Raw genomic sequence first — 22,894 nt, 5'->3', positions numbered from 1 at the left:
TCATGGCATCCATGTCAATGAGATGACCCCCTTTTTTCACCACATACTTGCTATCCTTGTTGAAATTCGGATCAAAGTACTTAGCCAAAAGAGTGACTAGACCTCCATTTACAATAAAAGTGGTGCCTTGCTTTCCACAATCAATATTGAGCCATATTTCCACCAAAAGCCTTAGAGAATTGTAAGGCTTGGTGAATTCCCTTCCAATATTTAAGGCCGACTCAAGTAGAATACAATTGAGCTTGGTAAAGTGGTTAGTGTCTTTTCTTGCAATGATAGTATTCCCGATGACCTTGTGCCACACTCTAATGCCCGGATGGTGGACTAATAGAGCGCGACAAGCATGATAGTTCTCAAATTTCTTCCCGGAAATCGCCTCCCAAAGAGGAGCGGGGTCATATTTTTCGGGCTTCTTGTAATAACGAGGTGAATCACTAAGACCTAATGCTTTACTCAAGTCATCAAAGGTGATGCGCCTATTCACATTGGCAAGGCGAAACTCGATGTATTCTCTAGTCTCTACCTTAGTCACTTTCAAAGAACTCAAGAATTCCAAGGTAAGGGAGGGGTATGTCAATTCTCTTGTAGAAAACAATTTTCCCAGCCCCATGGTTTCAAAGAAGGCTTTTGTTTGTTCAAGGACACCCAATTTGTTCAAGGCATCTTCACAAATGAATTTGGTGGGTAGAAAGGATTTCCTAGCATACTTGCCAAATGTATCCCTATGGGAGTTAGAAATGAAAATTACCTCCGGATAGTTTGATAATTGAGCAATTTCCGGAGTTGATGATGTTGTTGCTTCCAAGGGAGGATTTTGTTGTTGTTGAACTTCCAAGTTTGCACTAGCAACCACCATAGCCAATGAGGCTTTTTTTTGCTTGAAGACATTGTTGCCTTGTTGAGAGTGCCTTTGCCTTAGGTGCCTTTGTTGATCCTTTTGTTCTTACCATTGATGATTATACCAAGAAAAGAGTGAAAATCTTCAATTTCCAAGTATACCCAAATCGATTTTAAGATGAAAGGCTTTGCCTTTGTAATTCAAAAATCGACTCAAAGGTTGAAGATTTTGGTGCTTGGATTGATTTTTGTTGGAAGAGGAGTGATTAATTGTTGTTAAAAGGAAGATTGGATTTGGTTTTGTTGAACTTGGTTAAGGAAATCTTGTTTTGGTGATGGAGATGATGAGGGTTTTGAGTTTTGGGGTTTATGGGTAGTGTTTTGAATGTATGAATGAAGGAATGAATGTGGGAGGGGGTATTTAAAAATACCGAAAATTTTGAAACTGCAGGGGAAGACGGGCGTTTTTCCTTCGGGATGCTCGGATTCTGCCTATTCTGGGTTCAGGATTCTCGCCTAAAGACGGGCGTCTTTCAGCTAGGACGCTCAGATTCTTTGACTGCGGGACGAGCGGATTCTGCTGAAGACGGGCGGATTTTGATACAACAAGCTTTCTTATTTTGCACTGGCAAAAAGACGGGCGTCTTTCTGCAAAGACGAGCGGATTCTTCAAGACGAGCGTCTTCTCTGCTGGGACGCCCGGATTCTTCGACAGTCCCAAATTTTCAATTTTTCAGTTAAAATGTGCGGGCGGATTCTGCCAAAGACGCTCGGATTTCCTAAAGACGAGCGGATTCCCCTTAAGGACGCTCGTATTCTCCTTGGTCTACACGGATTCAGTTCCATCCGTGCACTTGCATATCCCTTGTCATTTTTCATTCTTCAAATCCCGTGTTCTTCATTGTAGGGGCACTACAAAGGCATGAATAGCCTAGGCAATTGCTATTCCCACACTAAGCTAAAGCACTACACATCAATAAAATCATTAGTCCCTCCCTCACTTCTCTCAAAAATGATAATTACCTTGATCAAAGCATAAAAATCCAAAAATGATAAAAATGCAATGTAAGAATTAAAATGCAAGTTAGAGAGTTAGAAATATTTACAAATGGTGGTTTGGAGAGGACTCCACCAAACTCTCATCCTTAGTGAGATGTCATGGGGGCATGTCCAAGGTGTTGTTGATGTTGCTCAACACCTTGAAAAAGTAGTCAAAAGCTTGTTCATTATCATGATAAAGATCTTCAATAGACCTTTGCCCTTGTTGTCCTTCATGTTGGTCTTTATCGATAGCATTACCAATATAGGGATTGAAAATCCCTTCAAACTCATCGTCCCAAAGACCACAAACTTCATCTACTTGATCACTAAAGATATCTTGAGTTAATAGAGATAACTCTCCCACTTTCTTATCTTGGCCAATGAGGCCATCCTCATTGCTTGACTTTGGTGAGCTTTTCAAGCTCTCTTTGTTACAATTCACTTGCTCTTTGAATGGAGCATCATCAATTTTCTTCTTCCATTGGAATTCCGACTTGTTCCGATCATCCTTCCGGCTATAATGATCAACCATAAAACATGGTTCATGCAAATGGGGAGCTCTCATGGTCTTGTCAAGATTGAAAGTTATGCTCTCATCTCCCACTTCTAGAGTGAGCTCTCCATGCTTCACATCAATCACCGCACCCGCGGTGTGCAAGAAAGGTCTTCCTAGAATGATTAGAATGTTGGAGTCTTCTTCCATGTCAACAATGACAAAGTCCACCGGGATGGGAAATTTCCCAACTCTTACGGGAACATCTTCCCATATCCCTAATGGTGTCTTCGTCGATCTATCGGCCATTTGGAGTGTGATATTAGTGCATTTAAGCTCTCCCATCCCTAACCTTTTACTCACCGAGTACGGCATAACACTCACACTAGCCCCTAGATCACATAAGGCTTTGTAGATCGTGGTGTCGCCAATGGTACACGGTATTGAGAAGCTTCCCGGATCTTTAAGTTTGGAGGTGAACTCCCTTGAAGTATTTCACTACTCACCTTAGTGAAGGCGATAATCTTAAGCTTCCGGATCGACTTCTTCTTTGTGAGGATGTCTTTCATGTATATTGCATAGGCCGGCACGTGATTGATTAATTCCTTGAAAGGAATTGAGACTTCCAAATTCTTCACAATTTCCATAAATTTTCCAAGTTGGTCATCAAATTTGGGCTTGGCTTGACGACTCGGAAAAGGAAGTCTAATCACAATGGGCTCCTTCTCCTTGACCTTGTCTTCATTTTCTTTGAAACTTCTTCTTTTGATGGTTCTCCATCCTTGGAGTTTTGCACAACTTCTTCTTTGTCACTAGCTTCCACAACTTCGTCCTCAACTTGCTTCTTCGGTGCTTCATACCTTGTACCACTCCTCAAGTGAATGGCACTAACCGTTTCATGTCTTGGGGGATTACTTTGAGGTGGTAATTGCCCTTTTTGTCTTTGTGAGCTTGAAGATGCTAGTTGAGTCAATTGGGTTTCCAACATTTTGGTGTGAGCTAGGATGTTGTTGATTGTGATTTCCTTTGCTTGACTATCCTTTTGCATTTGAGTGAAAAAATCTTGTTGATTCTTTTGCATTTGGAGGACCGCTTTTTGAACATCAAAACCTTGGTCATTTTGTTGATTGTATGGAGTTTGATTTTGGTAACCTTGGTTTTGGTTGTAAAAGGGTCTTTGATTTTGGTTTCTCATGGGAGGTGGGGTGTATGTTGGTTGAGGGTTTTGAACATTTTGGCTTTTGTATGAGAGATTTGGATGGAATTTGGTGTTTTCATTGTAATAGTTTGAATAAGGGGTACCACTCTTGTATGCTTGAAAAGCATTCACTTGTTCATTTGTTCCCCTACATTCACTTTGGTCATGTCCCAAAGTTCCACAATTCTCACATATCCCACTTGGGATTGATGAAGATGCCGTCATGGCATTAACATGATGCTTTGGTGATTTTGAGGCTTCTTCAAGTCTAGCCATAGCTTTTTCAAACTTCAAATTGATGGTATCAATGTGACACTAAGTTGAGCACCCAATTGAGTAATGGAGTCCACTTCATGTTTTTCTCCTCTAGTAGCCTTGCGAGGTCTACTATATTGTGAGTTATGGACCGCCATTTCCTCAATTTTGTTCCAAGTTTGATTGTCATCAACTTCGGTGAACATTCCATTTGATCCCATGTTGAGAATGTTTCTTGAGTCTTCATAAAGGCCGTTCCAAAATTGTTGTACCAAGAACCACTCGCTAAGTCCATGGTGAGGACATGAGCGACAAATTCCTTTGAATCGCTCCCAAGCTTCATACAAAGATTCTTCATCTCTTTACTTAAAGCCCGTAATTTGAGCTCTTAGCATGTTAGTCTTTTCCGGTTGATAGAACTTTTTGTAGAAAGCTAGAGCCAACTTCTTCCAAGAATCAATTCCGAGAGTAGCTTTATCAAGGCCTTCCAACCATTGTTTCGCGGTGCCAATTAGAGAAAAAGGAAATAGGACCCATCGAATTTGGTCTTGAGTTACACCGGTTTGAGAAATCGCATCACAATAGTCGCAAAAAGTCTTCATATGAGAGTGAGGGTCTTCACTAGGCATCCCCCCAAATTGGCTTCTTTCGACTAATTGGATAAATGCGGATTTGGCAATAAAATTTCCGGTTAAGTGTTGTGGTGTGGGAGTACCATTGGGTAGGTTCTCCTCGGTTGGTACGGAATGTGATGAAAATTTAGGCATTGTGGGTTGATTTTGTGTTGGATTTTGTGTTGGGTTCTCCTCACCTTCTCTTGCAAAAGGGTTGATGAACTTAATAGTATTTGGTTGAATGTCTACAACCTCACCAATACCTCTCAAAGTTCTCCTAGCAAGTCTTCTATTATTTGTCAAAGTCCTTTCAATTTCCTGATCAAAGGGTAACAAGTTACCTTGTGATCTTCTAGACATGCAAAATATCAAACAACACGAAAATAATTATAACCAACCTTGAGGAGTTTTACTTCCCCAAGGTAAAGAAAGACACAACTAATAACAATACAAGAAAATCTAAATCAAGTTAACACCGTCCCCTGCAACGGCGCCATTTTTGGTCGGACTCTCGAGGAGGTTTAGTTTTCGGTACTTGTCGTTAGGAACACCTAGACCAAAACACAATTTATAACTTCACAAACAACTCTACAATTAGTAAAGAGGCAAGTAAAGGTCGGATCCCAACGGACGGGAATTGAGATGAGATTTTCTATTGTAACTAGTGGTGCCTAAGGGTGTCACAATTTGGGTTTTGAAGTAGAAGATCATTAAACTAAATAACAATGAAAGTAAACAAGCAAGATGAATTAAAAGGGATGTAAACAATTGATAAAAAGCACTAGGGTGTCATGGGGTCATAGGGGATTCATGGAAATTGATCATACAAACATATTCTCAAATTATAACCAAGCCATTATTGTTGTGATGGATCGAGTTGGTTTATATCTTACAATCCTAGGAAAGTTTGGGTCCCGGAGCCGAATCGATTAGATTGTACAACACCTAAAAGTCGACTTAATCTTCCATACTCAACTATATGCATGGTCTAATGAGACTCGAGTTGGTTTATGTCTTACAAGTCTCATTGAAAAGATAGGTGATGGGTAAAAAATGCAAGGATTCATAGGCTCGCATTTCATCAAACATAACATGTGCATAAGTTGAGATCACAACAAGCAAGCAAATAAACTATGAAAACATATTAGATTAAGCATGAATCATTCCCCATGTTGGTTTCCCCTAATTACCCATTAACCCTAGCAAAGGAAACTACTCACTCATTATCATGTTAAACATGCTAGCAAGGTTGTCAATCATACCAACAAAGTGAAACATGATGAATAAATGAATATAATTAACAATAATTAAAAAGGAATTAAGAGAATTATACCTACTAATGATTCCAATAATAAAGCAAAGAATAATAGAAGTACTTGATGATAGATTGGAAGGTTGTCAATCTCCCAATAATAACCTAAATAGTCTTCAATTACCCAAAATAAAGGATGAACAGGGGAGAGATTAAGGAAATAAAACTTGTATTAAAACTTGATTAAATGTTGATTACAAGATTAAAGAGAGATTTGATTGATATTAACTACACTAAAGATTGCTAAGAAGAACATGCTCTTCTAATTAGACTAATGGGGTATTTATAGTGGGGATTAGTTACATAAATTAGGGTTTACTAAGGGCTTAAATGACGATTAAGTCCTTGAGGAATCGCCGGTCTCTAGGGAGACTCCGGTCTCTTTTTCACCGGTCTTAAAAAAAGATGCGCATCCTTCCTTGAAGTTTGTAGAAGACGAAATAGCTGTAAGGGAATCCGGGCATCTTAGGCACGGGACGGGCGGATTTGGGTGTTCTGACGGGCGTCCAGCTGGGGAAGACGCCTCGATTGGCGGGGTTTTGGATGGGCGTCTTGTGGAGGAAGACGCTCGGATTGTAGGCCTTGGACGGGCGGATTCAGGGCAATCCGCTCGGATTGTCTTACAGCTTCATTCCTTCTTCTTTTCTTCCTTTTTCTTCATAGAATCCTTGAGGATTTCCTCGGGGATGCAAGGATCTTTTCTCATCATTGCCCATCTACTATAGTATGTACAAGGGTCTTCTAATCTTGTCTCTCCTTGATGCTTGGTCATTGAATTCAATCAATTTAGCTTCATTTTGCCATGAAAATGCAAGGTTTGCACTCCTTTCCTACCAAGGACACAAAACCTCAAAGAATATGTAAAACAAAGGACAAAAGACAATAAATGACCCAAATATGCACTAAAAAGCATGGGAACAAGGCTAATTCGGGGACTAAATATGCACTAATTATGGTCACATCAAAGTCTTGGATACGATTGCTATATCGTTTGTCGAATCGGGTGACGCCTATCCCGAGAGTCTGGATCTAGGTTTAGACTAGGACCGTATTATTATCGTCGTCCTACCAAGAGGTTAGAGTCTACGTGTTTGTCTTGTGAGTCCATACTACGTAAATGTCTTGCTTGATTATGGTCATTGTCTCCTATGATTGTTTGTGAGAGTCTTAGTCCTATCGGATACTAGAGGTAAGATGCAAGCCTCTAGTTGTGATATGTTCGCCGGGATCAATGTTTCCATCCGTTCTTATGGTGAGATGCAAGCCATAAGTATGAATGCGACATTGGTAGCCACGTCCCGTGCAATGTTTGTTAAGAGATTTTCAAAGTAATGGCTATGGTTTCCATCCATGTATTTTCTATTTAATTGATCTGTTATTTATCTTATTCATATGATTCGATGACTAATCTCATATCTATGTTATATTTCCTTGAAATGCGTATTTTTGTCTAAACGACCGTATTCGGGTCTTCCATATTATTTTAATTATCTCACATGAATTGTTGAGTCGAGTTAATATGAAATTGGTTGACTTAGTTATTTTACTCCCTTGAATGCATATTTAATATAATGCACCATGCCTATCTCAATATGAATGTAATATGCCTATCTCATCATGAATGTAATATGCCTATCTCATTATGATTATCGTTTATATCCCCTTGTTCATTATTATTCAAGTATGATGTATGATCAATATGTTTAATTAAGTTCTTACGTACTTGTATTTTGACATATTGTGGCTGGGAGAATCCTGAGTTACTCCCCACTGACTGTGACATTCATGTTTACATGAATGACAGGTCCATGATGCAGACTATGTGGGGAAGACGTGTGAGCTAGCAAGAACTTTGACCTTGGACTTTAGTTATCGTTTTCTTAGACTCACCTATCTTTATACTTGCGCTTATTCGTGGGATATCTTTTCCCCAACGCACTTTGTTTTTAATTGTAAAACTTAATTATCTTTCTTTTCATTTTTGTTTGATCACTTATGGTGGTTTCCGCACTTTAAACTTTTAAAGATTTTAAAAATATCGTATTTTCCGCTTAGATTTAGTAGTTCTTTTGATGCCTCATCGAGGGGTGTCACAGTTAGTATCAGAGCCTATGTTGCTCCCGACGCACACATGTGTGCCCCAAATTTAAACTTGAACTTGACCTTGAATAATGAATGAGAGATGGGTAGACTTAAGGACCTAAGGTGGTAGTCTGTAGTGTGTTTGCTCTTTGTTAGGTTCTAACATGTTTGTTGATTGTCATTTAATAATTGTAGTGCCCTTGGATCAATGACCATAAACTTACCTACGAGAAGATCAAGATTTGGTGCCTATTGTCGAGACTTGAAGATTTGTTCAAGTTTTGAAGAATGCTTCTACTTCCTCGAAGATGTTTCTCATTCATTGTGTATCTTGCCTTATTATTTACTTCTTAATGTTTTCTTCTTCTTCTTCTAAACTCTCTTTTCTTTTCCTGAGGAGTATTCTTGTACTCTACTAACTTGTCCTTTGATCCTTGTTAATCCTCCCTTAACGCCTATTGGAAAGTACTCCTTCTTTTGAGGAATGTTGACCTTGGTTGAAAATTTGACTTCTGAGGAGATTGTTGTGTTTGAGCCTTAACCCTGGTTTTGAGAGGTTGTTGTGTTAGAAAGGCTTAGGTAGTGTGATGAGACATTTTGATGGTTCTTATACCTAGATCCTTGATAAAATTAGTATTCTTGATTGGTGGATTATGTGTGTCAAGTGTGAGTTGCATTTGTTACTAAGGTTATAGAACTTGGCCTTGTTGTTTATGTTTGGGATCTGAAAGGCTCGGGAAGTGTAGTCAGACGAGGCTTGGGATACTAGTGCTTAGTACTTGACTTAAAATGGATGAAATTGAATGGTGGATTTGAGGAGGTAGGATTGACCAAGTAACTTGAGTTTACGATTGGCTTTCTTAATCACTTTAGACATGAGAGTTTGATAACGTAGATGTTACCATATGAGAAATGCTAATTGTGGGATTATTATTTAGTCTAAGTGAATGATCTTGTTTACTACTTGAGGCATGGTATGAGAGTGAGACTAAACTACGTTGTTGGGAAGTCTTAGCGCTTATTTTAGTAGCTAGAAAGGATAATAGTATGGTTGACGCCAATTGTTAAGTTAAAGGACATAGTTTCAATCTTTGGTATTAGAATGAGGAAATATGAGGTGGTAAGGCGTTGTTACAACTAAAATCTTGTTTCTTGAGGACTTGTTGGTAAGTAAAGTTCTAGGATGTCAGATTTGAAAGAATACTCCTTGGGATGTTGATGACCATAATGGATTGGTGATGTGATTGATATTAGTTGACCCTTGAGAGTTCTTCAGTTGAGAGAGACTTAGTATTGAGAAGTATTTGTTAACCCTATAGTTTTATAAACTTTGTTGTGGTATTGAGTACTTGATATGATGGGATGATGTTGTAGTTGAGTGTAGTTCCGCTTTTTGGAATCCGTAATAAGTAATGGGAGATTAGGACTCGATATCCTATTGATTTTTCAAACTTGGGTGATTATGCATCTTTCTCAAAAGAATGTGTAGTAGGATGAACTTTCATGGAAAGAGTTTTAGGTTGAGTTGTTACTACCTTGCTTTGAAATGAGAACCTTGTGGGATATTTGAGGAACCTGGAATTTAGAACTTGAGATTAGGATCCTTGATTGAGGATTTTACCATTTTGGGAAACTTATAAATGACACCAGTTGGATATGAGTATAGCTTTGTTGGAAACTTTGACTTTGATCTTATGGAAGTTGTTTGTGGATGTTTGAGGATTTGGAGTGATGAGATTACACTCATAGTGGAGTGCCTTATTTCATGGAATTGCTTAGAGTGAAGTAACATAAGTGATTTGAGGAAATTCTTGGGAGTTATGTGGTTATGAGTTTTGTGGTTAGGAAGTTTTCGGAACCGTTCAGGATGACATTGTTGTTTGAGACTTGAGTACCTGGCGTTTCCTTGCTATTTAAATTCCTTCCTTCTTTAAGCATAAGCATTTCCATTCATACCTCTCTTCCTCGCTTCATCATGCTCCTCCTTTAAATTTGATACTCGTAACCTGTGAAACTCTATCTTTGACATCCTTGTAAATTTGACTTCAATTCTTACTCCTAGGAAGTTCATCATAGCTCTTTTGTTGGTTAAGTTTGAACCCTCTTAGCGTATCTTGTTTTTATGATGTCTAAGTTACTTTTCAATTCATAAAATTTCTAAACATTTCAAGCTACCATTTCGGATTCATTGTTAAAAATTTATATTACTTTTACAAAACGTTACCTATTTTAAAAGTTTGAAAATGAAAATTTGGTTTAGTCCCCTATTTGTTTCTTGAGTGTAAACTTATTCATCATAACTCTAATTACTAAACCCGAGAATTCTTCAAAATTCTATCCATATTCTATTAATTTTGATCTATTTACGATTTGTTTGTCAAGGTTTAATGCTATATTTTCAGATTTTGACTCACTTTTGAATTTAAAAGTGAAACCTTTATTTCTATTTTGACTTTTGCAAAAGAAAATTTGAGTGGATTACCTCTTCTTTTGATTTTAACGTTGATCGGATGTTAGAACTCGTTATTAGAGACGTTTAATAACTTGTTCTACGCTTGTCGGCAAATGATTTTTGTTTTAAATTTGTCTTTGACTTGGAAAGTTAGCGTTCTTGTGTGCACGATAAGAGCAATTCCGTTCCATGAATGAGACTTATACTTTTGAAAACTCTTCATTAATATTTTTGAAAGTACTTTGATTTTCAAATTATACAAATGATTTGCTTTTGACCATATCTTCGATTTGGAATGTGATGTTTTTGAATGCGCAACGAGAGCACTTCCGTTCCTTTGATGAGAAACTGGTCCTGTCGGAAAATTTTATTTGAAACTTTTGAAGGGATTTTGATTCTTACGATAAGTAACCTTTTAATGTTTTGGTTACCGATTTCAAAATTCCGGTATTATTTTTATATGACATTTCATTTCTATTTTCAAGTTTCGAGGACGAAACTTTTTAAAAGATGGGGTGATTGTAACACCCGCGAATTTTCCATTTTGACATTTATAATTTAATTAACCATCTACTGTCTTATTTATATTTTAAATTATTTAATTTAAATTAATTTCATTATTAAACATGATTTTTATAAATATTATATTTCTAAAGCTTAAGTTATATAAAAATAAATATTTTGGTCGGATAATAATAATAATAATAATAATAATAATAATAATAATAATAATAATAATAATAATAATAATAATAATAATAATAATAATAATAATAATAATAATAATAGTAATAATAATAGTAGTAATAATAATAATAATATTTTCCGTCATGAGTCGTAGTGGGCTTGAGACGTAAATTCTTGTGTATATCGACTCAATCTTGCATTTTGGGCCTAGTATGACTATTGGGCTCACATACTACTCCTTCCTCCTCATAAAAATCATGAAGGAAACCCTAACTACATCTCCCTCCTCAAAATTTCAGCACACCATATTCAACAAACACCATTTTTACACCCTTCTCTTACAAATATTCAAAACTTCATAACTTGCTCAATTCTTATCCGAATCAAGTGTTTTTCGCGTCTATCTCTTCCTCTCATCATCCTCAATCATTCTAGGTAAGAAAGGAACCGACTTTCCTCCTTATATAGGGCTGTCGAGCCATTTATACATGGTACCCTTTTTCCTAATTTCGATTCTTAGTCTTAATTTGTGTTTTCTTATGTTTAGGAGAAAGATTAGTTAACCCGGAAGTGGATTCTTGAAAGGTAGACGTGTCTATTGTGGATTTCAGTGAAAAAAGGTAACGGTAATGGGTTACTCGACATTATGTCAATTTGGATGTTTATATATGTTATAGTTTGTTCATATGTGTGTTAAAGTTAGATTCTATACATGTTTTTACTTGTTTGTTGTTGAATGAGTTTTGTGTTGAATCTCTCTTAGTGGTTTGAAGAAGTTTCTAGTCTTTTGTATATATGGATGAATTAGTAAAGAAACCATCTTATTCATGCCTAATAATTGTGTTTAATTATGTCATGAAGTTGTTAGTTTGTCGAATCGGGTGACGCCCTTTGGATACAAGTGCGTGCCATGTTTCGAGTCTTGGATACAATTGCTATATCGTTTGTCGAATCGGGTGACGCCCATCCCGAGAGTCTGGATCCAGGTTTAGACTATGACCGTATTATTATCGTCGTCCTACCAAGAGGTTGGAGTCTACGTGTTTGTCTTGTGAGTCCATACTACGTAAATGTCTTGCTTGATTATGGTCATTGACGTGTCCTTATATACGAGAGTTCATGTTTCCTATGATTGTTTGTGAGAGTCTTGGTCCTATCGGATACTAGAGGTGAGATGCAAGCCTCTAGTAGCGATATGATCGCCGAGATCGATGTTCCCATCCGTTCTTATGGTGAGATGCAAGCCATAAGTATGAATGCAACATTGGTAGCCACGTCCCGTGCAATGTTTGTTAAGAGATTTTCAAAGTAATGGCTATGGTTTCCATCCATGTATTTTCTATTTAATTGATCTGTTATTTATCTTATTCATATGATTCGATGACTAATCTCATATCTATGTTATATTTCCTTGAAATGCGTGTTTTTGTCTAAACGACCGTATTCGTGTCTTCCATATTATTTTAATTATCTCACATGAATAGTTGAGTCGAGTTAATATGAAATTGGTTGACTTAGTTATTCTACTCCCTTGAATGCATATTTAATATAATGTACCAAGCCTATCTCATTATGAATGTAATATGCCTATCTCATCATGATTTTAATATGCCTTCTCATTATGATTATCGTTTATATCCCCTTGTTCATTATTATTCAAGTATGATGTATGATCAATATGTTTAATTAAGTTATTGCGTACTTGTATTTTGACATATTGTGGCTGGGAGAACCCTGAGTTACTCCCCACTGACTGTGGTGTTCATGTTTACATGAATGACAGGTCCGTGATGCAGACTATGTGGGGAAGACGTGTGAGCTAGCGAAAACGTTGACCCGTAGACTTTAGTTATCGTTTTCTTAGACTCACCTATCTTTATACTTGCGCTTATTCGTGGGATATCTTTTCCCCAACGCACTTTATTTTTAATTGTAAAACTTAATTATCTTTCTTTTCATTTTCGTTTGATCACTTATGGTGGTTTCCGCACTTTAAACTTTTAAAGGTTTTAAAAATATCGTATTTTCCGCTTAGATTTAATAGTTCTTTTGATGCCTCATCAAGGGGTGTCACAATTAGACATGCAAATGCTTTGTGAGATCCTAGTAGCATACGAATAATTGTGGTTTAGGGATGCAGTGGGAGTGATTATATGTGCACTACTTATTAATTGTAGTAGATTATGTTCTCACTGCTATAAGACCAAGGATTAATTTATATTGATCAAACTTGAGGTTTGACTTGGAAGGTTGGTTGGAGTTGAATGTTGGTTTCGAGCACAAAGTTGATCTGATAAACGAATTTAGTTGATTCCTATTTTTTTATTTAAGGTAACACGATTCTACTAACCCTGTTATTATTAATATTATTGTTCGCGGTTGTATGACTAGATGGTCATTGTTTGCATATTAGGTGTTAAAATCATGTTATCATAATTGTAATATTCTTATTATTATAATTAATAGTATACAAGTAGCCATATATTTCTATAAATTCAGTTAATTCTAGTGAATGGGGTACTGTTAATTCATAAGAATTAGAATTATGGCATAATGTGGACTAATAATTGATATGGTGGCATCAAGATTTGTTAGTGGTACTGATAGCCAATGCATTTAAATTAGTGGATTTAAGCATTTGGATGCACATTCAGATTATTGTTACGGACATTACTGTAGATGGATATTCTATTGATTAAATGAGGGTGAATGTGATATTATTTATATACTAGTGTTGTTAAGTTAATTAATTTGTGAGATGGGTTAAGCTATTGTTAAATTAATCAAAAGGCATGAGTATAGTAATAAGGCTAGCGAACAAGCTTAGGGGTGACAAGAAATTATGCTGTTAAGACACGGGAAATTAAGGAGTTCGTAAAGTGTAAAAGTTGATTTGCTAATGGTGTGTAAAGGGGAAGTTGGTTTGCTTTCTGTGAAGATATGAATGCAGTCATTTAAGTTATATGGTGTACACTTAATTTGGAGATGAGAAGAGTTTAGTCTATACTTAGATATAAAGTAATACTTGATATAAAGTTTATAACTTGGGCTTTTGAGTCGAGACTTGGTTAATTATAGAGGCGAGAAATGAGTATTATATTTAGTATTATCTATGTCTTTTTATTTGTTTACACAAATGGACGAGTTTGGGTTTAGCCTTGTTATGGCAAGGTTGGTATTTTAAAATAATGAGAGTAGCCATATGAGTTTTGATTAATAGTAGTTGAATTCGGCATATTATATGGCTAATGGTGCAGTAAGTAAGTAAGAGTTTCGGAGATGATGCTTATTAGTTATTGTATACTATACACAACATGAGTATTATTTATAAAGTATAAACAAGGTAGAGGAGATTTGGATTGTAGCAACTGTAATGGTGTGATTGAAGTAGTATAATAGTTAGTGGTGAAATTGGCATTTTGTAATACAGAGATTAATAGCCAAGACATTAATTACATGGAGTAATTTTACTATTTTTTTTTTAATATGACAACTCAGCTTTGTTTCAGAAGTTTACATTTTATTTAGCGTTTTCGCTAAAATTCTAAGCCATAAGATTAGAGGATTAAAGTTTGGCTCATAACCCGCAGTGGCGAGCCAGGCATTTTAAATGCCAAGTGAAAATTATAGAATGGCTCATAACCCGCAGTGGCGAGCCAGGCATTTTAAATGCCCAGTGAAAATTATAGAATGGCTCACCCACAGTGGCGAGCCGGGCATTTTAAATGCCCAGTGAAAATTATAGAATGGTCGATAACCCGCAGTGGCGAGCTGGGCAATTTAAATGCTCAGTCCTCAACCATTAGCTATTCTTGTTAGGCGCTGACCTGACAAAGAGGTGTGCACATAAAGTTTTAGCCGGTTGTTTCTTGTTAACCTCTTAGTCTCAAGGAAGGAAGTAAAGTTTCGGTTTTAAGTCATAGTATTAGTTTGTTTATCGAATGAATTATAAAGTGTAAACCTTTGTTAGTGATCCTCTTTTGGAGTTTAGATCATAGGTGATACATATATGTTCAGCGAGTTTTGACCTTGGAATTAGTAACTGAGATTAGTGGGCTAAGCTAGGATGAGTTTTGCTTGGTTATATTTGTGGAGCTATAAGTATAAAGGCGCTTTTGATAATTATGTAAATGGTAATATATACTTAGAAGCACTTACGTATTTGTATAATATGGAGTAGGTGTTGAAACAAGAGAAATAAGCTTTCGTTAAGGTGGTTGTTGTAGCACTTGAATTGTCTTATATAGACAGATTTTGTTCATTTGTGTCATCATTGGAAATACTAAACAAAAGAATTCCCGTTTTCCTTTCCTTTAGTTCTAATATTTAAATTTCCATGAGATAGTGTAGTGTTACTCAGCTCGTGTTTGTCCCATTTGGGCTACCTTTCATGGTGATGGTTTATTTTCAGGTGACTTCTGATGCCGCTCAAAAGATTTTCAAGTCAGAGCTTTTGATTAAAGACTTTATATAAGTTTTATTTCTTTTTGTATAAATAAAATATAATTCTTAATGAGAGACTTTATATATTAATTATTATATCCCTGTATTTTGGCGAGTTTTAAATGTAAAAGTTAGTTTTTTTTATTTAGCCGAAAAACAGAGGTGTTACAATTGGTATCAGAGCCGATTTCATTCTTGGTTAGGTATTGAGATCTTCACATCTTAACATCGCTGATTTTAGTTTTCAAGCTCTTTTATAAATTTATTTTTATTTTTTTATTTATTTTTATTTTTTTATGCGACTTGTTTTGAATTTTAAGTTCATGGACGAACTTTATCTTAAAGTGGGTGGATTTTTAATATCATTAATCAGTTGTATTCGGTTTTAACAAGTCTTCTTTATGGATTGATAGTGTCAGGAAACCTTTCGTTCTGAAGTTTGGAAAAACGTAATTTTAAAGGAATTTCATTTTTAGTATATTTGTAAGGTTTCGAAAACTGCTTTTGTCCTTGGAACTTCATCATTTCGTATTTTCAAGTTTCGAGGACGAAACTTCTTTTTAGGGGGAGTGACTATAACACCCCGAAAAATTTGAGTCAACTTAGAAATACGTGGAAAGTATTTTTTGTTAAAATATAATTTTAAAAGAATTTTTGTAATTTAAAATTCAAATGTGAATAGTAAAGAAAATCGTACATCGACTTGGAAATTGAATAGAAAACAAATAATAACTTGAAACGAAAAAAGGGAAAGAAAAGAGAGGACTGCGATAAAAACGCATACTAACCGTATTTAAAACATTACTTTAAGATGAAGTACTCGGGAGTTATGTTACATAACTTAACGTCAGTATCGTATCGTAACTAAAATTGGCCCTATACAATTAGATCTAACTCGTTATATATACCCAAATTTCCTTTTCTATCTTAATTTCCCCAGGACATTTTACCACAAATAAAGAAAAAAGAGAAAAAAAAGAAGAAAAAAAGAAGTGTGTAGAAAGAAGAGGAACCGTGGGATAGAAAGAAGAAGAAGAAGAAGAAGAAACAAGAGGAAAATTAAGCTTATTCATCACCATCATCCATCCTATTTTTGTAAGTAAACCTTAAACTTTTAATTAATCTTAATATCTTAGTTTAATCATTACTAGTCAGAGCTTATTAGATTAACATAAGGTGGATTTAACCTAAAAAGAGAGGGTTTCATCTCATCTTTCCTTTTTATCCTTCTTTCTCTTTATTTTCTTTTGGGAGTGGTAAATTGAAGTCCACCGTAAAACCATCGCCGTTCCGACCACGACTCTGGGTCGTCTCTTTCCTTCGTCATCGGTATTACATAAATGGTAAGTATTTCATTCAATATTGATATGCTCATCTTTATAAATCAAATATCGTTTTAACATAGTGCAATTTCATTTGCTTCTATTTATTATTAGTGTAGATAGTTTGGGTTGGCTGAATGGCGGTCGATTTATATGTTTTATGGGCTGAGAGCCCAGTTAATAAGGTAGAGGAGAATTATATTTTGGTTGATAAGAATTGTTTTTCAAATTGTACAACATATTGGTTGCGAGGTTGGTTTTGTTATTGTAGGTATAGGAGTTGAGATTGATCTATGTAATTATACATGAAAATGCTTTGTGAGATCCTAGTAGCATACGAATAATTGTGGTTTAGGGATGCAGTGGGAGTGATTATATGTGCACTACTTATTAATTGTAGTAGATTATGTTATCACCGCCATAAGATCAAGGATTAATTAATATTGATCAAACTTGAGGTTTGACTAGGAAGGTTGGTTGGAGTTGAATGTTGGTTTCGAGCCCAAAGTTGATCCGATACACGAATATAGTTGATTCCTATTTTCTTTATTTAAGGTAACACGATTCTATTAACCCTGTTATTATTAATATTGTTCGCGGTTATATGACTAGATGGTCATTGTTTTCATATTAGGTGTTAAAATCATGTTATCATAATTGTAATATTCTTATTATTATAATTAATAGTATACAAGTAGCCATATATTTCTATAAATTCAGTTAATTCTAATGAAGGGGTACTGTTAATTCACAAGAGTTAGAATTATGGCATAATGTGGACTAATACTTGATATGGTGGCATCAAGATTAGTTAGTGGTACCGGTAGCCAATGCATTTAAATTAGTGGATTTTAGCATTTGGTTGCACATTCAGATTATTGTTACGGGGGTTACTGTAGAAGGATATTCTATTGATTAAATGAGGGTGAATGTGATATTATTTATATACTAGTGTTGTTAAGTTAATTAATTTGGGAGATGGGTTAAGCTATTGTTAAATTATTCAAGAGGCATGAGTATAGTAATAACGCTAGCGAATAAGCTTAGGGGTGAAAAGACATTATGCTGTTAAGAGACGGGAAATTAAGAAGTTCGTAAAGTGTAAAAGTTGATTTGCTAATGGTGTGCAAAGGCGAAGTTGGTTTGCTTTCTATGAAGATATGTGTTGGGAAAGTAATCCCAACATTAATCCAAGGCATAAGTTAAATACAAGGTTTTGAATATAGCATTTAGAGTCTTTAATGGTTACTAGTTTGTAGATAGGATACTAATGTTATTCTTAAGTAATACTATATGTTACTAAGTGTAAATGTTAGGAGTTAGATTAGTAAGACATTAAGGCTCTTAATGTGGCTATATTGTAGTTAGGACTTGGACCTTCTATATAAAGGTCATCACTAGTTATGTTGAAAAATAAGAGTGAGTGTATGCTTAATATCCCGAGTTAAGCATAGTTGGAAATCTTAGCTAGTAGCTAAGTGTTGGAGGATTGATTGTATTATTATTAAGGTTTAAGAATAATAATACAAGGTTTGGTTGTGGTTAAGTCCATAACAAAATATTGTGTGTCTTTGCATATTTATATTATTTGTACCAAAAACCCCAAAAAGTGGTATCAGAGCTACGACTCGATGGAGAAAAGTTTTGGTACAAAGTTTGAGATTGAGTTGTTCAATGGCAAGAACAATTTCTTGTTGTGGCAAAGCATGATAAAGGATGCTCTGGTACAACACGGGTTGTATGCGACTCTTGAAGATAAAAGGCCCGATGATGTTCAAGTTCTCAAATGGGAGGACATGAAGTTGCGCGCGGTTAGTACAATCCGGTTAGCCCTTGCACCCGAAATCAAGTATAGTGTGTTAGAGGAGACAAATCCTAAGGAGTTGTGGACCAAGTTATGTAGCATTTATAATGTGAAGTCCTTGGCTAACAAACTATTTTTGAAGAAAGATCTTTTCGAGCTCGAGATGGTAGATGACGGAGATTTGAGGGATCATCTAAACAAGTTTAATGGCTTGATCACCCAATTGGCGAGTTTGGATGAGACATTCAAAGAAGAAGATAAGGCAATAATGTTGTTGGCTTCTCTTCCCAAAAACTATAACACGGTTATTACTAGTTTACTTGTGGGGAAGACAACATTAGCCTTAGATGAGACCATTGTAGTTTTACTAGAATCCGAAAAGTTGATGAAGCAAGGAGGTGGTGGCTCTTCAAGTGATGGAGGAGTTTTTGTGGGTGAATATCGTGGCAATAAGAAGGGCGGTTGGAAAAAGCACAATCCTAATATCAAGTGCTTCTACTGCGATGAGTTAGGCCATATACAAGCTGTATATCCTAAGGCAAAAGAAGATTTGAAGGAGTTGAAAAAGACTCGTGCTAGTGGGGTTGCAGCTATGGCAGAAGTTGATGATGGTGAGCTCTTAATGGTTCATGGTGAAAAGGAACCTAGTGAGAGCTGGGTGTTAGATTCGGGAACTTTCTATCACATATGTGGAAAAAGAGAGTGGTTCTCTTCTTTTCAAGAATGTGAAGGTAAGGAGGTTAGTTTGCCAAATGGTGAAAAGGCAAAGATTGAAGGGATTGGTGAGGTTAAGGTAAGACTTAACGATGGCCAAGTTAGAAGGTTTGATGATGTTAGATACATACCAAACATTAGTAGAAATTTAATCTCATTGGATAGATTAGATGGATTGGGTTGTAACGTTCATGTTAAGAATGGTGTTTTGGAGGTCACTAAAAATGGCAAGGTGATTCTCAAAGGTAGAAAAGGAAAAACTAACTTATTCACATTTGATGGAAGATGTGTTGAAGATGGGTTAGTTCAAGGGGATGTGCTCTCAAGTGAAGGGGAGGTGCTTCCACGTAAAGGTTGGGTCGCTCCGCTTGATGATGGACAAGTCCAAAGTAATGTTGGGCTTAAGGGGAGGTTTGTTGGGAAAGTAATCCCAACATTAATCCAAGGCATAAGTTAAAGACAAGGTTTTGAATATAGCATTTAGAGTCTTTAATGGTTATTAGTTTGTAGATAGGTTACTAATGTTATTCTTAAGTAATACTATATGTTACTAAGTGTAAATGTTAGGAGTTAGATTAGTAAGACATTAAGGCTCTTAATGTGGCTATATTGGAGTTAGGACTTGGACCTTCTATATAAAGGTCATCACTAGTTATGTTGGAAAATAAGAGTGAGTGTATGCTTAATATCCCGAGTTAAGCATAGTTGGAAATCTTAGCTAGTAGCTATGTGTTGGAGGATTGATTAAGGTTTAAGAATAATAATACAAGGTTTGGTTGTGGTTAAGTCCATAACAAAATATTGTGTGTCTTTGCATATTTATATTATTTGTATCAAAAACCCCAACAATATGAATGCAGTCATTTAAGTTATATGGTGTACACTTAATTCGGACATGAGATGAGTTTAGTCTATACTTAGATATAAAGTAATACTTGATATAAAGTTTATAACTTGGGCTTTTGAGTCGAGACTTGGTTAATTATGGATGCGTGAAATGAGTATTAAATTTAGTATTATCTATGTCTTTTTATTTGTTTACACAAATGGACGAGTTTGGGTTTAGCCTTGTTATAGCAAGGTTGGTATTTTAAAATAATGAGAGTAGCCATATGAGTATTATGTATAAAGTATAAACAAGGTAGAGGAGATTTGGATTGTAGCAACTGTAATGGTGTGATTGAAGTAGTATAATAATTAGTGGTGGAATTGGTATTTTGTAATACTGAGATTAATAGCCAAGACATTAATTACATGGAGTAATTTTACTATTTTTTTTTGTAACATAACAACTCAGCTTTGTTTCAGAAGTTTACATTTTATTTAGCGTTTTCGCTAAAATTCTAAGCCATAAGATTAGAGGATTAAAGTTTAGCTCATAACACGCAGTGGCGAGCCAGGCATTTTAAATGCCTAGTGAAAATTATAGAATGGCTCATAACCCGCAATGGCGAGCCAGGCATTTTAAATGCCCAGTGAAAATTATAGAATGGCTCATAAACCGCAGTGGCGAGCCGAGCTTTTTAAATGCCTAGTGAAAATTATAGAATGGCTGATAACCCGCAGTAGCGAGCCGGACAATTTAAATGCCCAGTACTCAACCATTATCTACTCTTGTTAGGCGTTGACCTGACAAAGAGGTGTGCACATAAAGTTTTAGCCGGTTGTTTCTTGTTAACCTCTTAGTCTCAAGGAAGGAAGTAAAGTTTCGGTTTTAATTCATAGTATTAGTTTGTTTATCGAATGAATTATAAAGTGTAAACCTTTGTTAGTGATCCTCTTTTGGAATTTAGATCATAGGTGATACATGTATGTTCAGCGAGTGTTGACCTCAGAATTAGTAATTGAGATTAGTGGGCTAAGCTAGGATGAGTTTTGCTTGGATATATTTGTGGAGCTATAAGTATAATGGCGCTTTTGATAATTATGTAAATGGTGATAGATACTTAGAAGCACTTACGTATTTGTATAATATGGAGTAGGTGTTGAAACAAAGGAAGTAACCTTTCGTTAAGGTGGTTGTTGTAGCACTTGAATTGTCTTATATAAACAAATTTAGTTCATTTGTGTCATCATTGGAAAGACTAAACAAAAGAATTCTCGTTTTCCTTTCCTTTAGTTCTAATATTTAAATTTCCATGAGATAGTGTAGTGTTACTCAGCTCGTGTTTGTCCCATTTGGGCTACCTTTCAAGGTGATGGTTTATTTTCAGGTGACTTCTGATGCCGCTCAAAAGATTTTCAAGTCAGAGCTTTTGATTAAAGACTTTATAAAAGTTTTATTTCTTTTTTTATAAAGAAAATGTAATTTGTAATGAGAGACTTTGTATATTAATTATAATATCCCTGTATTTTGGCGAGTTTTAAATGTAAAAGTTAGTTTTTTTTATTTAGCCGAAAAACAGAGGTGTTACAATTGGTATCAGAGCCGATTTCATTCTTGGTTAGGTATTGAGATCTTCACATATTAACATCGCTGATTTTAGTCTTCAAGTTCTTTTATAATTTTTTTTTTTTTTTTATTTTTTTTATGCGACTTGTTTTGAATTTTAAATTCATGGACGAACTTTATCTTAAAGTGGGTGGATTTTTAATATCATTAATCAGTTGTGTTTGGTTTTAACAAGTCTTCTTTATGGATTGATAGTGTCAGGAACCCTTTCGTTCTGAAGTTTGGAAAAACGTAATTTTAAAGGAATTTCATTTTTAGTATATTAGTAAGGTTTCAAAAACTGCTTTTGTCCTTAGAACTTCATCATTTCGTATTTTCAAGTTTCGAGGATGAAATTTCTTTTTAGTGTGAGTGACTATAATACCCCGAAAAATTTGAGTCAACTTAGAAATACGTGGAAAGTATTTTTTGTTAAAATATAATTTTAAAAGAATTTTTGTAATTCAAAATTCAAATGTGAATAGTAAAGAAAATTGTACATCGACTTGGAAATTGAATAGAAAACAAATAATAACTTGAAACGAAAAAAGGGAAAGAAAAGAAAGGACGTGCGATAAAAACGCATACTAACCGTATTTAAAACATTACTTTAAGATGAAGTACTCGGGAGTTAAGTTACATAACTTAACGCCAGATCGTATCGTAAACTAAAACTCGGCCCGAATACAATTAGATCTAACTCGTTATATATACCCAAATTTCCTTTTCTATCTTAATTTCCCAGGATATTTTACCACAAATAAAGAAAAAGAGAAGGAAAAAAAAAGTGTGTAGAATGAAGAGGAACCGTTGGATAGAAAGAAGAAGAAGAAGAAGAAGAAGAAGAAGAAGAAGAAGAAGAAGAAGAAGAAGAAGAAGAAGAAGAAGAAGAAGAAGAAGAAGAAACAAGAGGAAAATTAAGCTTATTCATCACCATCACCCATCCTATTTTTGTAAGTAAACCTTAGACTTTTAATGAATCTTAATATCTTAGTTTAATCCTTACAAATCAGAGCTTATTAGATTAACATAATGTGGATTTAACCTAAAAAGAGAGGGTTTCATCTCATCTTTCCTTTTTATCCTTCCTTCTCTTTATTTTCTGTTGGGAGTTGTAAATTGAAGTCCACCGTAAAACAATCCCCGTTCCGACCACGACTCTGGGTCGTCCCTTTCCTTCCTCATCGGTATTACATAAATGGTAAGTAT

At 35.4% G+C, this 22,894-nt stretch overlaps 1 long non-coding RNA gene and 1 other non-coding gene across 2 annotated transcripts; both read left to right on the top strand.

The window, feature by feature from the left end:
* The first annotated feature begins 4,112 nt into the window (after positions 1-4,112).
* LOC141637662 (small nucleolar RNA R71) lies at positions 4,113-4,219 on the top strand. The gene has a single exon (XR_012541847.1). It is a non-coding gene; the product is annotated as a small nucleolar RNA R71 (small nucleolar RNA).
* Positions 4,220-16,388: 12,169 nt separating this feature from the next.
* On the top strand, positions 16,389-21,642 carry LOC141637647 (uncharacterized). Its single transcript, XR_012541833.1, has 2 exons — positions 16,389-16,509; positions 21,468-21,642. It is a non-coding gene; the product is annotated as an uncharacterized LOC141637647 (long non-coding RNA).
* The last annotated feature ends 1,252 nt before the right edge of the window (positions 21,643-22,894 follow it).

This window comes from Silene latifolia, unplaced genomic scaffold (genome assembly GCF_048544455.1).
Source record: "Silene latifolia isolate original U9 population unplaced genomic scaffold, ASM4854445v1 scaffold_124, whole genome shotgun sequence".
Lineage (NCBI taxonomy): Eukaryota > Viridiplantae > Streptophyta > Magnoliopsida > Caryophyllales > Caryophyllaceae > Silene > Silene latifolia.
Note: the sequence above shows the minus strand (reverse complement) of the source record. Positions and strands in the feature narration are given on the sequence as shown.